At 36.2% G+C, this 16744-nt stretch overlaps 2 long non-coding RNA genes across 2 annotated transcripts; one reads left to right on the forward strand and one right to left on the reverse strand.

Moving 5' to 3' along the window:
• Positions 1 to 2976: 2976 nt before the first annotated feature.
• Positions 2977 to 15323, reverse strand: LOC310737368. The gene is made up of 3 exons (XR_014536813.1): positions 14925 to 15323; positions 4954 to 5009; positions 2977 to 3119 (listed from the first exon to the last, which is right to left on the reverse strand). It is a non-coding gene; the product is annotated as an uncharacterized lncRNA (long non-coding RNA).
• Positions 8360 to 10075, forward strand: LOC310737370. The gene is made up of 2 exons (XR_014536815.1): positions 8360 to 8973; positions 9007 to 10075. It is a non-coding gene; the product is annotated as an uncharacterized lncRNA (long non-coding RNA).
• Positions 15324 to 16744: the final 1421 nt, after the last annotated feature.

Below are 16744 nucleotides of genomic sequence, written 5' to 3' on the forward strand. Positions count from 1 at the left end.
ATTCGTGCTACCAAAAGAAGGTGTGCTGTGTAAGACATTACCAGCACGTCCTTTGAATCCAGCAAATTGCAAGGTGGGGCCTCCATGGATAAGGCTTGTTTGTCCAGCAAATAAACAGATGCTAGGTCAGAATGAGATCTGGAGAAATTGGAAACCAAGTTCGCACCTTGAACTCTTAAAATCTGTTATGTTCCTCAATCCGTTCCTAAACAGCTTTACAGTGTATCAAGCCTTATCAAGTTTAGCTAAAAGAGGCCAATGCCATGTACTTTGTATGCGATAATGTTTAGATACAAAGATTAGCCATAACATTAAAACTGATAGGTAAAGTCAATAAACGTGATTCTCATGACAAAAGCATTTGTCATGGGATAGGCAGTCAACAATCAGGCATAAAAAAGTGAAAGGATTTTAGTTTTTAATTTACATATTAATTCACAGACAACTGGGTCAGAGCCTATAAAAAATGACAGGGTGTTTCCAGGATGCAGTGGTTACTACTTACCTACTAAATGTAATGGAAGGACAAGTTGTGTAGGCTATAACTTGGAATCCTTTTTTTGTTATTTTTGCAAAAATATAAAAAATTTAAGTTTATTTCTGCATAATTTAATCTGGACATGTTTACCTTCAGATGCAATGCACCATTTGTTCTGGTATAAGCTTACAGTACCTCAAATAATAATTTAATTTTAGAATTACTCATTATATACACTTCTGGGCAACAATAGCAAAATGTTAAGCTTCTAATGGTCTTAACATCAAGCTGTTTATGCTTCTTGTACAAAAAAAGCTAAAGTCATGATAATTAAAACGTTTGATGTAAAACTCAACACAAAATTTAATTGTAGCTCAACAACACTGAATAGAGCAACATAGTCAACAACTTTCTGCATGATTTTACACGAAGAATAAACATTTAGGGAAAACAATGTTTAAAAGCTTACCCAAAACAAGTTACTGTATCTATTAGTTGCTAATAATTCTTGCTAACCTACTGGCTAATTATTTGTTGTTTAGACCCATTTCAACTTTAATGTAGTGTATAGGCTAAGTCTATCACTTTCGGAAAGGAAATGATATCTTCATAACACATTTGCTGCTATTAATAAAATATATCTATCTGATCTTTAAAGCGATATAGTTTTTTTAAATTTTTTTAATTTAGGTCTCTTAAAATTGTCTTTACATAGATTGCTTACAATCCTTCACCTTCACTATAAATTCCCATTGTTATCCAGCTAAGGTAGCCTATTGTTAATTTGGTACAAACCATTAACATGGAATCTATCACATTTATATATATTTGGTGTGGAGTATCAATGACTGGGCTAAATAACAAAACAACAAAAAAAAGTTTTACCATTGTAATGTACAATTTCATAAAATGCACTTTTTGCTGCAAAAAGTGTGTTTTGCTGCAATTCATGAATGACAAATTTATACAGCGATGTAAAGAGATTACACTTTGTGCACTATTACAATTAGAAAAAGTAATGAGACAATTAGTAAAGTACTTTAACATAAATTCAGAAATATATTCAATATATTGCCCTTTAATTGAGATATAATTCTTAACCAATTATATAAATCTATATTGATATATAGAATCACACAAAACACTAAGGAGTCAATTAGTTTGTATAGGTTTATTTTTTAATAAGGTCCCAACAGCTGGGGAAACTTGTAATACACAGAGTACAATACACTGCCACATTGCCATTTATATTACACACTATGTATACTAATGTAATAGATTTAGTGATCATGGTCTACCCAGATTTGAGTAAAAATGAAGTATTATATTTTTCTTTATTTTTTCTTTCTTTATTTTTTACAAAGAATTCTAATAACTTGAAACATTACAGCATTTTTTATCATTTCTTAAAAAAAAATTATCCTTGAAGTTGCATTTAGAGACTTTTTTATATTAAAATAACATTTATAAATTACTCATGAAAACAATCACTGTGCCAATCTCTCCCAATCCAGGAGCCAGTAAACACAATAAATTTTACTACCTGTCATATTACTTGTCACAGAGAGAATTTAAATAATATATCTTAATATTTGAATTACTAGCTCTTTTTTCCTCACTTTTGGCATCAGATATCATTTTGCAGCATAACCAGCAGCTACATATTTTTTTAAACATGTAAATTTTAACGCAGTAATTTTAATATATATAGTATGCAAAATAGAAATCTAGATTTTTAAAAGAAAATGGGCCTCAAGCGTCACCAGCAGTGTTTTCTTTGCAATTGCATATGAACTGAAAGGTTTACAGGATTTATGAGGATCTGTTAAAGTACTATTTTTAATACACAAGCAAGATTTGCACTGATGATCAAAAACATTTGAAATTTTTGTATATTAACAGATTTTTATTACTAGATGATACCTCAGTAAAGTTCCTCAGCATTTCAAAATGCCTCTGCATCCTGTATGCAATATTTAGACATGTTTCATTTCAATTTGAAAAACTGCTTTACTGCTGCTGTAAAAATAGTCTGTTAAAATAGTCTCATTGAGTGAGACTCAAACCCGTAGCAAATTCTTCCATTGTTCTATCAATAAAAAACAGATGTAGTTTTCTGTTTAGCTAAATGTTATATGCAAGATATTGTATGCGATATCTGTGCAGATCTCATTAAACTAGTGCAATATCACATTGTTGACTACAAAAGTCTACATCTTACAATTAACCCCAAAGTACTTCTCCAGAATATTTATTTCTCTTGCATCCCTTCTTTTTGCTGCCTCATACTATATTATTGCACAGCAGCAAGGAAACCTAAAACTTACTAGTCATTTATTGGCCAGAACTCAGACTCAATACAGGAGACATGCACACAGACAATAGGTCGTGTGTGTCTCTGTGTGTGTGTGTGCGTGCGCGTGTGTGTGTGAAAAAGAGAGCGAGAGAGAGAGAGGGGGGGAAAAAAGAGATATAGCAAGAAAGATAGATGAAGAGAGAGAGAGAAATAAAGGCACTCCTTCAACAAATCCATGCCACACCCATGTTCAGCACAGAGAAATGGCAAACAGCAGATGAATTCAGTAAACAGGAGTTATTATACAGTCTGTGCTTGCAGAAAACTGCAGGGCATGACAGGCAACTATAGGTGAAGAAAAACAAAAAGGAACGTTACTGGCAGATTGCTTATTGTACACCTGAAAACATGAAAACCTTGTAAGGCTTTGCCATAACACAATATTTTGCATGTAAAGCATGTAATAAGCAGATGGTTTTGTAACAATTTACACTGTATGAATATTTCTTTGTTAGTTTCTTTGCATTCCGAGGAGTTCTATCTCTTAAGAATACCATCATGCGGATTATGAACCGCCAAAAAAAGTCAGAGAACAAAACATTTAGTTTTTTAAAGCATGTGGTTGAGCAGATTCTTTCAGGCTGCTGCAAATGGAAAAATGAGCACTCTGGTTTGATGGCAATTCGGAAAACTTAGTCACTCGTTGAAATCGTTGCTTTTAGTTAATGCAAACCATGACATCAGGTTCGGCTTTAAAAACTTAAAATCTCAAGTAGTTTAATAGTGATATGTGGGAAGGGTGTGTTTCCTGGTGAGCAGAGCATAGGTGTGTCTGCTTGTGTGCACTACAGCAAACTGTTGGTGTGTCAGGGTGAGTCATCCTGTGTGACTACAATACATGCTGTGCCACTTGTACAGAGAGTGAGCAAAGGAAAAGAACAAGGAGGGGCAGTACAGGCTGAATTTTTTGGGTGTGTCATAGGATCAACTTCACAGGATAAGAGAAGCAACTTTTAAGTTTTTTTGTTTGTTTATGGAGGTTTTTCTGTTGGTTTTTTCCCCAAAAAAAAAAGAAACTGTAAAAAATAAAGCAGAATAAAGATTAAAGGTTTATACTCAAATCCTGTTTTGTAAGTTTTGGATTGAATGGCTGTAGCACTGTCAATCAAAACTATTGTACTTCTATTCATTTAGCTGAGAACCGCTGAAAAAAGGTGGCAGCAGTCATAATGATACATTAAAAACAGCCCAAAAAAAATACCCGGTCCGCAAAAACAAAGCAAGCAGTGTGTTTGCACAGGGGGAGCATGTGCTGCTTTTTCATATCATTTGATAGATCATGGGATGTCTGTCCAAAACAGCACTGAGAGGCTTATAGTACTTCCAAAAAAAAAAATAAAAAATTCTCATGATGGGGGGAAAAACATTGGAACTTTTTTTTTATTGATAAAATGGTCTTAGGCCCATTAGAACTGTTCATATTTGACCTTTTCCAACTTGATTTGATTCTTATAGCCTTATCTTGCCAACTAAAGGTTGGATAGTTTTATATTATGTACAATAAATTAAGATAATTTTTAAAACAGTTTTTAGTTATGAAAAACTTTTGGGCTATATTGTAGCCTATTATTGTGGGCACATGTGAATTTCATTAGCTTGATGTTTTTACTGAGAACAACAAGCGAACTGTGGAATCAGGCCATCACACGCCTCTTGAGTTGGACAAAGGAAGCAGAACCTCAAATGACTGCACCAAAGAGCACTTTTCAGTTTTGCTAGAAACTTAAATGAGAATTGTGATCTTGTTTAGCACCTTTTGTAAGGCTTACACCAACATAGGAAAGCACATTCCAGTTTAACTGCTTTTAAGAAGAACGCTTACTATACCACTGGTATGTACTTTTCTTTTTACCTACACATGAAGGCGGAGTAGGAAAAGGCATACATTTGGATATGGTTTTCCTTTACCACACAGTCTTTGTGGAAAACAACAGCTATATTTCTGTTACTCCCACCCATACTTTGCTTGCTTTATCATACACACTCCAAGATAAGCTGAAGATAAACTGTATACATTATAATTGAATTGGATACCAAAATTCTGACTATGCTCCCCCTAACAAAAACGCATATTAACCTTGGCCGTTGCTATGGTCACAGTGTTTCGTGAGTTTATTACCCCAGGGTTCCTCTCATCAAGGTCTTGTGATTCATTGTAGCTTTTCCCAATGTCCACTAAGAAAAGAGGAAAGAGAGAAGAGTGTAGAATGTCAGATGGATTGAATTGTGGTTTCCCCTGCAGAATATGACTCACCAACACGAGGGAGGGACGGGCCAAAAAGGACTATTCTGGGATGGCAGCCATAGCAACATAATAAGCAAAGGGGCAGGTTTTTGACAGCATGTTTCCATAGCAATGGCCCTTGTGTGTACGTGTGTATATATAAATGTGAGATGCCAAAACACTGGACTAGAGGAAGTAAGGAATTAGATACTTCAAAGCCAAATACATTGTGAAGCTTTATAGATTATTTTGACGATATAAAATCCAAGTCTTTTCATATTAAAACCTTTCTTAGTTTTTCAGTAAAGCTAATTCAGTGTAGTGTGTGATACTAGATGCACTATTGACACCACTGTGAATCACCAGAGATAGCAAAGTACACACATACTGTACTTCATTCAAGTATAAGCAAAGATACTTATGATTTAAAAGACTCTAGTAAAAGTTGAAGTAGTGACTACACTTTTTCACTCCAGTTAAAGTAAAGAAGTTTGGGTTCTGACATGGACTTAAGTAAAAAGTAGCCATTAATACTACCTGTTTTAGTGTCAAGCTGGTAACTGGATGTCACATAATATTAATACAAAATAACTTCAATGATTGTTTTTTAATCCCAAGAACATAAGCAGAGCAAAGATAATGATTATGAATATCTCTGTTCTCGGTCATGTTTACATCGCTGACTCCCTCAGTTTCTTCCACGTAAGCCATACTTATTGTTGCCATCTGCTTTGCTTTTTGTTAGATTCATAAGCTATCCTACACCTGTGGTTCTTGATAGCCAGGAAATATACCACACTAGTGGTAGATTGAAAAAGCTGCACAATGACAAGATATTGGTTGATGGGCTAAAATGGCTTGCAATGAGAAGAAAAATATATTGATCATGTCACAAAATAGATTAATACTGAAGAGCCTGGTTTGAAAATGTAAGAAGTAGAAAGTACAGATATTTGTGTAAAAAAATTTTATGAGTGAAAGCAAAGATTTCAGGAAAATCAGGAAAATCTACTTAAGTACAGTAATGAAGTATTGGTACTTCATTACTTCTCATCTCTGTGGATCACTTATCTTCAAAATAACAGCCTGTAAAATATATGTTGTCTTTTATATGTGATTTATCTCGGTCAGCTAAGAACTTTCACATCTCTAATTTTTCCTGACTGGCACGAAACAATGAAGCACTTCTCCTTAACATTGCTTCACAGCTGCTCCACCTTGAATTCCTTCAAATATTTCTGATCTACATTTCACAACATTTACATTTTAACATTCACTCTAAAAAGCCATGAAGTAAAATAGGTTTAGGTAACAACACCGTTAAATAAACATGACACTTGGAAAATGTCTCAAGTCACCTGAGAACTTTAAGGCATTTCAGTTTCTTAGCAACTGATAACCTCCATTAGAATAAACTCAAATTTACACTTTGTAATTTGAAAGATACTGTATATGGAGCCTGTCTTAGTAAATAAAAAGGTCCTCAATGTTTCTCTGGATTGATAACTTTTAAAAAACTGAACCGCAATAATTTTTTTCCTCCAAAAAGGTATGTAAATTTTTATAGAAACATTAAAAGTGCTTCCAGAGAGACAAACCAAAGAACCTTGAAAATCATCTGACCCACTTACAAAGAATATAGAGCTCTGTTAAATTCCTAAAAGCTTAAAGAACTCCACATAGTGAGCTTCCTAAAAGCTTAAAGAACTCCACAAGTTCTAAATGCCTCCTCACACTTATCTGATTCTTTTGGTTAGTCTGCATTTATTTCATTGTTTAAAGTTTGGTAACGTCAACCAATAATTTAGGACCTGCATTATGGTTTACCCTGCACCCACAATAAACAAACATTATATATGCAGTATTTCAAAAGTGAGTACACGCCTCACATTTCAGCAACTATTTTATTATATGTTCTCAAGAGACAATATTATATAAATGAAAATTGGAGTAGTCAGTGTGCAGCTTGTATAGCAGTACAGATTTAATTTCCTCTAAAAACAACTCAACATACAGCCGTTATTGTCTAAATAACTGGCAACAAAGGTGAGTACACCCTAAGTGAACTTATCAAAACTGTATTCGAAGTGTTAATAATTTGTGTGAGCACCATTGTTATCCAGCACTGCCTGGGCATGGAATTCACCAGAGCTGTACAGGTTGTTTCTGGGATTCTCTTCCACTCCTCCATAATGACATGACAGAGCTGCTGGCTGTTAGACAAATGTGCTTCTCTACCTTTCGCTTGTGGATGCCCCACAGGTGCTCAATAGGTTTTAGGTCTGTAGATACTGTATACTTGGCAACAAGGTGACATAATATCACCTTTACCTTGAGCTTCTTCAGCGAAGCAGCATCTTAGTGGTGAGTTTGGGGTCGTTGTGTTGGAAAACTGCCGTTCGGCCCAGTATCTAAAGGGAGGGCATCATGTTTGCTTCAGAATGTCACAGTACATGTTGGAATCCATGTTTCTCCCCTCAACAGCGAATCATCCGTACTCATGATCCGCATGTTCGATTTGGCACGTTTTTTCACGCTGGATGCCCTTCCTAACGCAACCCTCCCCATTTATCTGGGCTTGGGACCTGCACTAAGAGTGCACTGGCTTGTGCTACCAATAATTCCAGTAAATCATGCTCTTGTACAGGTTGTCTTCAGCAAACTGTTTGTGGGCTTTCTTGTGAGCCAGCTTCAGAAGAGGCTTCCTTCTTTTTGGGATGACGGCCATGAAAACCGACTTGTTGCATTGTACGGCATATGGTCTGAGCAATGACAAGCAGACATTCCACTTCTGCAACCTCTAAAGCAATGCTGGCAGCACAGCACTGGCTGCACCTGATGCACAGCGCAAAGACAACAACTTTGATCGACCCTTGTGAGGCCTGTTTCCGACTGGAACCCATCTCGGAAAACCTCTGTATGTCCCTGGCCACTGTACTGTAACTCTGTTTCAGGGTGTTACTGATCTTCTTATAGCCTAGTCCATATTTGTGAGGAGCAACAATTCTACGTCTCAAATTGTCAGAGAGTTCTTGAGCCATGAGGTGCCATGTTAAACATCCAGTGGTCAGTATGAGAGAATTGTACTAAAAGCACCAAATTTTAACTGCTAATACAAAATACACAAATTTGTATTGTCCTGTCAAGCAGACAAAACATGATGAATAGGATTTTGCATGGGAAAACTATACAGCTTAGGGTGTACTCACTTGTTTTTCAAAGGACAGTAAATCTACACTGCTATACAAGCTGCACATTAACTACTCTAAATATATCCAAGTCTCATTTCTATAGTATTGTCCCTTGAGAGGATATACTGAAATGGTTAAAAATGTGGGGGATGTACTCACTTTTGTTAAAATTTGTTAAAATTGCCTTTGTAATAAATCCTCTTTTTAGTATCGTAATGATTCTAATGTCAAAAACAGACAAGATAACTGTTACTGTCATTTAATGATATTTTTTAAAGGAGACCATTTTTGGGGTATCATGCTACATTATGTGCACATAACTTTACATTTCTTCATTGTATGTACACCACAGTGCACAAGTCACTGACAGGTATCTCTAATACAAAGCAATGCAAGTACTTTCATTAATTTGTGTAGATGAATTCATTTCAAACTTCCCCTCATGGCACCGCATTATTTGTAATTACTAACCAATTGATCAGTATTCCAACACAAGCACACCTGGTGTACTAAGTAAATGAATAGTGACACTAACGAGATGGTTGTGGAATTTAACAAATGCATGGAACAGCTGAGGTTCCCTAAGTATATGTCTGGGATGCAAACATGTTCTGCTTGCTATTCCAAATAAACTGCTTGGAAAAGTAATTTTTATTATTTAACTATATTAATTCCTGATTTGCAATTAATCTAATAGGTTTATACAAATGAAACACTGACAGATGTTTTTTTTTTTTTTACATAACATATTCCTGAGATTCTGAAACATTGCCAACTTCAAGCAGTTAATAAATAGCTGTTGATTCTTTTACAATTTTGTTCCCTTTACATTTTTTTCTGTTTTTTTTTTTTTTTTGAAGAGGCCTCCAATGAACATTCCATTCCAGCCATAGTTTTCATTTTGACAGTTTCACTCTGCTGTGAATAGAATTCACTTCAGGTTCTGTACAAGTTAACACAAGACTAGGAAATTTCAAGACTATTAAGAAATTTCCCCACTGTGGGACGAATAAAGGTATATCTTATCTTATATCTTATCTTAACAATCCATCATCTGATTAGGTAAGTTAGTAAAAGGACAGAAAGTTTCATAAAATTTTGAAATTCCTCTACAAACACTACAGTAAAATGTCAAGTGGGATGACATGCCTTACATTTAGGATCATTTTACAAGATATAATATAGCAACACGTTACACACTGCAAAATCAGTGCAGGTCATTTACAGAACTATATTGGTAAGGAGCTACTCCGATATTTATGAAAATACAGTAATAATTTGAGTTTCAAGCTCAGATAATTTAAGGGTGTAATGCTATTGAGAAACTGGTAAAACCATAATCTTATGTGCTTAATAAGATTTTATTCAGATTTCATTCTGTAAAATCCTTTCCATTTCAAAACATCACCATAAACACAGGTTGCTATTTATATGTTCACTCCAATATAAAGAAACCATACAAACACAACTGGAAAAAAAAATTCTAAAGTTTTGATAAATGCGGAATTTGCACAGAGTGATTCATCCATACTCCTCAAAAAGGAAGCTATTTAGCACATGACAGTTTCTAATTCCTTTTATTCTGTCATTAAACAAGCATATTCATTAATGGGGTGCCACTGTGCCCCAATGATTATAAATATAAAAATATGTAAATTAAATGTAAATGACCAACCAATTACAATGTCCTTCTTAACATCATATGAGCACATTCTAGATGAATAACTTCACAAATTCACAAAACATGAATATAATGTTCTGTTCCAGCCCACTTTAACTACACTTTATCTTGGAATATAAGTATTACTAAACCAAAAAAAGGTAAACGCATAAAAGAGTTAATTCATAAATAATTTTATATATAATGCCTGGTACATGTGTCATTCATTATAGGTCTAAACATGTTCAACAGGAAGTTGCATCAAGTAAATCTTGTGAGATTGACCGATTTAGTTACCTTGAAAGCACAGTACAGTCATTAAAGCTAGCCATATTTTTTTAGTAATTGCTAAAACTCAAACCAGTTACTGTCAGCATTTGCTTGTTTAAGAGCAAAGTACAGCCTCTTTGAGTAACCGTGAATACAACCCATGTGATCAAATATTTTTCCCTGAGGTGTCGTGTCAGGCTTTTCTTTTTTTTGAAAAGTTATATTCAGGTTTTCTTAGATTTAAGTACATATAAATAAATAAATAAATAAATAAATAAATAAATAAATAAATAAATAAATAAATACTTTGGGGTTATACTCTGGAATAACCAGAATGATAATAAAATCACCGATATGATTACATGCTAATGTGCTGGTAGCCAAGGTGTTCCGTGTAATGTTAGTAGTTGTATTCAATGATAAAAGCTGTTGCTATATAGTGCCAACAAAGCCTCTAAAAACCAGTTTAAACAAAACCCAAAAGAGGAAGTCAGACTTTCAGATCACATTAATGTAGTCCATTTAAATCAGTGCCACACCCATCCTCCAAAGTACTATTTGCATAGTCCACAACAAAGGTAAAGCAGAGGGAATAGTGAGACAAAAAAAACCCACAGGAGACAAGAATAAAGAGTAACATTCATTAAAGTTTTCAGCATATACAAGGTGCTCTGTTGGTACAGGCCTTTTGCCTTGAGTAACGTATATATCCATGCAACTTGCCTAACCACTTTTAGAAGCAACAATAGGGAAAGTAAACAATATCACAAGCTCAAAATATACAGTGTGCTTTTGGACCACACCTATCAACACAATTAAAAGACTTGATATTTTGTGTGGTTTTTTTTTTTATGACCATTTAAGGTACTACATGTGGTAATTGGATCCATTTATGCCTATTTCCATTCCTTATCTGGATACATTTTAGACATTGAAAACTAATAAAATAGCTCACACTAAAGGATCAGGTTGACCACCCTATAATAAACAAAACACAATGATCAAATTCGTGATGCATGTACAGTGGGTACGGAAAGTATTCAGACCCCCTTAAATTTTTCACTCTTTGTTATATTGCAGCCATTTGCTAAAATCATTTAAGTTCATTCTTCTTCCTCATGAATGTACACACAGCTCCCCATATTGACAGAAAAACACAGAATTGTTGACATTGTTGCAGATTTATTAAAAAAGAAAAACTGAAATATCACATGGTCCTAAGTATTCAGACCCTTTGCTGTGACACTCATATATTTAACTCTTCTGCTTTCCATTTCTTCTGATCATCCTTGAGATGGTTCTACACCTTCATTTGAGTCCAGCTGTGTTTGATTATACTGATTGGACTTGATTAGGAAAGCCACACACCTGTCTATATAAGACCTTCCAGATCACAATGCATGTCAGAGCAAATGAGAATCATGAGGTCAAAGGAACTGCCTGAAGAGCTCAGAGACAGAATTGTGGCAAGGCACAGATCTGGCCAAGGTTACAAAAAGATTTCTGCTGCACTTAAGGTTCCTAAGAGCACAGTGGCCTCCATAATCCTCAAATGGAAGACGTTTGGGACGACCAGAACCCTTCCTAGAGCTGGCCGTCCGGCCAAACTAAGCTATCGGGGGAAAAGAGCCTTGGTGAGAGAGGTAAAGAAGAACCCAAAGATCACTGTGGCTGAGCTCCAGAGATGCAGTCAGGAGATGGGAGAAAGTTGTAGAAATTCAACCATCACTGCAGCCCTCCACCCGTCGGGGCTTTATGGCAGAGTGGCCCGACGGAAGCCTCTCCTCAGTGTAAGACACATGAAAGCCCGCATGGAGTTTGCTAAAAAAACACCTGAAGGACTCCAAGATGGTGAGAAATAAGATTCTCTGGTCTGATGAGACCAAAATAGAACTTTTTGGCCTTAATTCTAAGCGGTATGTGTGGAGAAAACCAGGCACTGCTCATCACCTGTCCAATACAGTCCCAACAGTGAAGCATGGTGGTGGCAGCATCATGCTGTTGGGGTGCTTTTCAGCTGCAGGGACAGGACGACTGGTTGCAATCGAGGGAAAGATGAATGCGGCCAAGTACAGGGATATCCTGGACAAAAACCTTCTCCAGAGTGCTCTGGACCTCAGACTGGGCCGAAGGTTTACCTTCCAACAAGACAATGACCCTAAGCACACAGCTAAAATAATGAAGGAGTGGCTTCACAACAACTCCGTGACTGTTCTTGAATGGCCCAGCCAGAGCCCTGACTTAAACCCAATTGAGCATCTCTGGAGAGACCTAAAAATGGCTGTCCACCAACGTTTACCATCCAACCTGACAGAACTGGAGAGGACCTGCAAGGAGGAATGGCAGAGGATCCCCAAATCCAGGTGTGAAAGACTTGTTGCATCTTTCCCAAAAAGACTCCTGGCTGTATTAGATCAAAAGGGGGCTTCTACTAAATACTGAGCAAAGGGTCTGAATACTTAGGACCATGTGATATTTCAGTTTTTCTTTTTTAATAAATCTGCAACAATGTCAACAATTCTGTGTTTTTCTGTCAGTATGGGGTGCTATGTGTACATTCATGAGGAAGAAGAATTAACCTAAATGATTTTAGCAAATGGCTGCAATATAACAAAGAGTGAAAAATTTAAGGGGGTCTGAATACTTTCCGTACCCACTGTATGTGCTTATTAGCCTATGTAATGCCACGTTGTAAATGTGAATAATAAGATGGAGACTTTGTGCCTAACGTACAAGGTTATGGTAATGGAACTTTATAGTGTTTATATTGTTTTGAGTGTTATGTCACTTGAATGAGTTTAATCCAAACCTCAGCAACTCAAAAAAGTACCCATACAAATAATTTGACCTGCATGATTTTGACCTTATATGTTCTTTTGGTAGACACTTCAGGAATGAAAAGCTTTCCCTGTCAAAATATTATTCAACAAATATAAATAAACCTAGTATTTGATTTGTTGGGTTTTAATTATAAAATAAACCTATATTAAATGGATTAATGCCATTTAGTTTACAGCTAAAGAAGCCTTGGCTGCAAATATTTGAGAAAGCCTGGTACGGTACAATAAAAAAATTTTTGCTGCTGTGTGCTTACATAAACCAGTATAATTTTTAAAACCGTTTTATAGCCAATTTCTATGCATACACATTTCTTGTCTGCAGTTTTGAAGTCTTGTAGAAGTGTTCTGGATGGGACTGTAAACTCTTGCATGCCACCACCCTCTTTAGTAATCCGAGCCCAAAGAGTTATGCATGGGGTCTCAAGTCCAAACATGCAGGGGCTGTCTTTTTCTTCTGTTCCTTCTATTGCATACACACACACACAAAAGAAAAAAAATCAAGCAAAAATCCTTTTTAGGGGAAGAACACTACAAAGCATCTGCCATGCTTAAAAGCTGATATTTATAAACGTATACTCAAGTGTTTGCAAAGTAAACAGTTGCTAGAAGGGACAATTCAAGTTAGCACGCCTTTCACATATTTCCCTTTAGCACCCTCACCTACAACCTCTTTGCTAAGATCTTGAAATGTTTCATAAAGAACTTTTCTGCCCTGCTTATATTCATACACAAACATGAATTCATAGCACAGCTCGCCGTGGAAATGTTAACGCCAGTGAAATGTATACCATAACCATAAATTAAAGCGTGGAAGATCACTCGCCTTATATCTGAGTCTAAACAGTTATGTTTAAACGTTGTCTTTTTTCAATGCGTAGTTTTTCTTGATCCGATTCCAAACAAGGCTTGTTATTTTTTCCTGGCAGAACAGCATGGTGACTGACTCTAGGGGAAAATCTCAATATCAGCACAACACCACGCAAACTACTTCCAGAGATGAATACTATGTCGACTCTGTAACAGATAGTAATAATCCTTTATTTGCTTATTTGCATAGAAACATAAAATCAACAACATAATTTCTGCTTTGCTCTTGATGCTTTGCAAAACTAACTACACTGTATACAAAGTCATTCTCTACACACTCAAAATAGTCACGCAGCATTCTTAAACTGGCTATGACCTCTCTCTATTTCAGGTGCATAGAACAAATGCATACTACACTTGTACCCCCACATAGGACATTAAAAGTAAACTTATAATTCAGAAAGCTTAGGTGACGCTCACTCAGTGTAATACTCCCTAGCACCAGCCTATTGCAGACCTCAGACATGAGGTATGTGTTGGGGAAAGAGATGGGGTGGGGAGAACCTCACAGGCAAGAAGGCAGAAGGGAGCTGGTTGAGCTTGTGTGTACGTGCACACGTTTAACAGATGAGAACAGAGGTGAGATTTTCAGGATTCCGCATAGTTGCTGTTGGCAAATAGCTCAAATAAGCAATGCAGAGGTTTTTTTTTCACAAGCCATTTAACTATTTTGCCATTTAAGTGAGTGAACACATACAAAGGAAGCAGACAAGAGCAAGGGAGTTTTGTTGGCTAAATGTTCCATCACTCACTTCCCTTTTCCTTGCTATTAACAGGTTTCCACCCTCCCCAGGAGCGCTACGTAACCCCGGAGTCAAACAATTGAATGAGACTTGCTCTTAACTTTTATTATAAAACAATCCACACATGACTGATTTTTCAGGCCAAAACAAATGCTAAGAATATGATAAGGAATAGGATAAAGAAAGTTTCCTTAAATTATTATCAGTTTTATAGAGGTTTTGTAATAAATCTGGCAGGGTCAATCAGGAGGGGCATGTCTAAACCCTTTGAGAAACATTGTTTTATAACACTAACCTAGAGTTGTCCAATGTTGTCTGTAGGTATTTAATCCAGCACAGCATGCACACATTGAATATATTTAATCAGTTGGTCTGGAAACAGAGAACAGCTGATAAAACAAGTAGAATTGGGTGTGGCTCCTGCTTGGTTAGGAAAACAATCTGTAACCACCCCTGCACTAATCTTTTGGTTATATGTATTGGTACTTCTCAGAGTCAGCTCTACTCTAAACCACCAAAATTATCCAAGGGTGGCTGCAGGCTTTTGTTCCAACCAATAAGGGCTCACACCTGACTCCACCTGTTTAATCAGCTAATCTTGGCATTCAATCAACCATTAGATTTGTCAGAGACTTCTTTAAAACAATAACCAACAGCCACATCAGCCAAGAAGGATTGTATAATCTTCACCTAATAAATGGCATAAGCAGCTAGCACCACAGCTAAAGAAAACTCCCTAATATATGTTGGTTTATGATTGTATTTTTGTCAATAATGTTTGAATTTTTAATTCATTAATAGGTAAAATGTAAAATCATAATGCATTGCTTCTACCACCTACAGTATACCAGTGTTACCTATGTATAGAATGTATACATGTTATTCACTATAACGAGCACTAAAGTTTAAGAAATATACTATAGTAACCAAGTCAAGATAGTTTATCTTGATAGCTGCATTCCCCCAGAACGTAGTCACCGCAAGCAGTTTGCCTTCTGCTAAAGTGTTTACAAAATGCATAATATTTGCCAAAAAACTTTGGCTACAATGTTTGCTTCAAGTAAATGTTACAATTAATCAAGTCAAGGGTGAATATTTTAAAGTATGGTGGAAGTATCTTAGCTGCTGATATACTGTATATCATTAGACAAAATTAAGGGATGGATATCCAGCTAATTTTCTGGTGAATCTGACCTGCATTTTGGATGGACTTGGATAGAATATGCCCAAATGGTGTTGTAAAGCTTGCAGCATTGATAATACAATTATTTATGACGAAGGCCTACCTTTCAAAATCTTTGCTACAGCTGATAATATCAGCCCCTCCCTACCTCGCCACAGACTTGCACAACACACCACCTCCTGAGAACTACAAAACTGAACAGTGACCTTTTGTGATTACAGGTGCAGGATTAAGACTTTCTAACACAAAAAGTGCTTTAATGTTTGTTCAACATTGGTCATTTAAACAGACTTGCCTTTAATGTTGTGATTAAACTAGGTGCATTGTTAAACGTCTGTGAAAACGACTAAAAGTTATAAAAATGCAGATTCGCATAAGAAGATCAACCTTGACATGTAGAAGGCTTGCTGCTTCCTTGAACAATCATAAATCTATGGCTAGGGTTACACATCCATAGGCAGGGGTGGTGTTTCAAAGAGCATGTGAATAAACTGTAAGCAAGTATATACATGTACCTGCTCGTTCAACAAGTAGAGAAAACTGGGTGTGCAAACTGAAGCAACATGAGTGGTTCCAAGATCTTGCACCCCCTTGTGTACACCTCATGTACTTTTCAAAATAAAGATTTTTTTTTTTGTGTACACTTCCTTCAAAAAAGGGAGGAAAAAGGGAAAATTTTCAATTCATGAATTCTCTCGCACACACACACACCCCAAACCTAAAGGCGTGATATGAGAATCAACATTTCGTGAATTGTTTTTGTGGTTTGCAGGCTTACTTCTGTCACCACCAGGCTACAGGGTGTGGCAGAGGGCATGCCTTTATGCAAACCACTGTATGCTTGGAGGCAAACAGGCAAGTCAACTGCATCCTGAACGTTTATTATATTTATACCGTTTTGAACTCTGGCACATAAAGCATACTTCCGTGTA

The sequence above is a fragment of the Silurus aristotelis genome, assembly GCF_946808225.1.
Source record: "Silurus aristotelis genome assembly, chromosome: 14".
Classification (NCBI taxonomy): Eukaryota; Metazoa; Chordata; class Actinopteri; order Siluriformes; family Siluridae; genus Silurus; species Silurus aristotelis.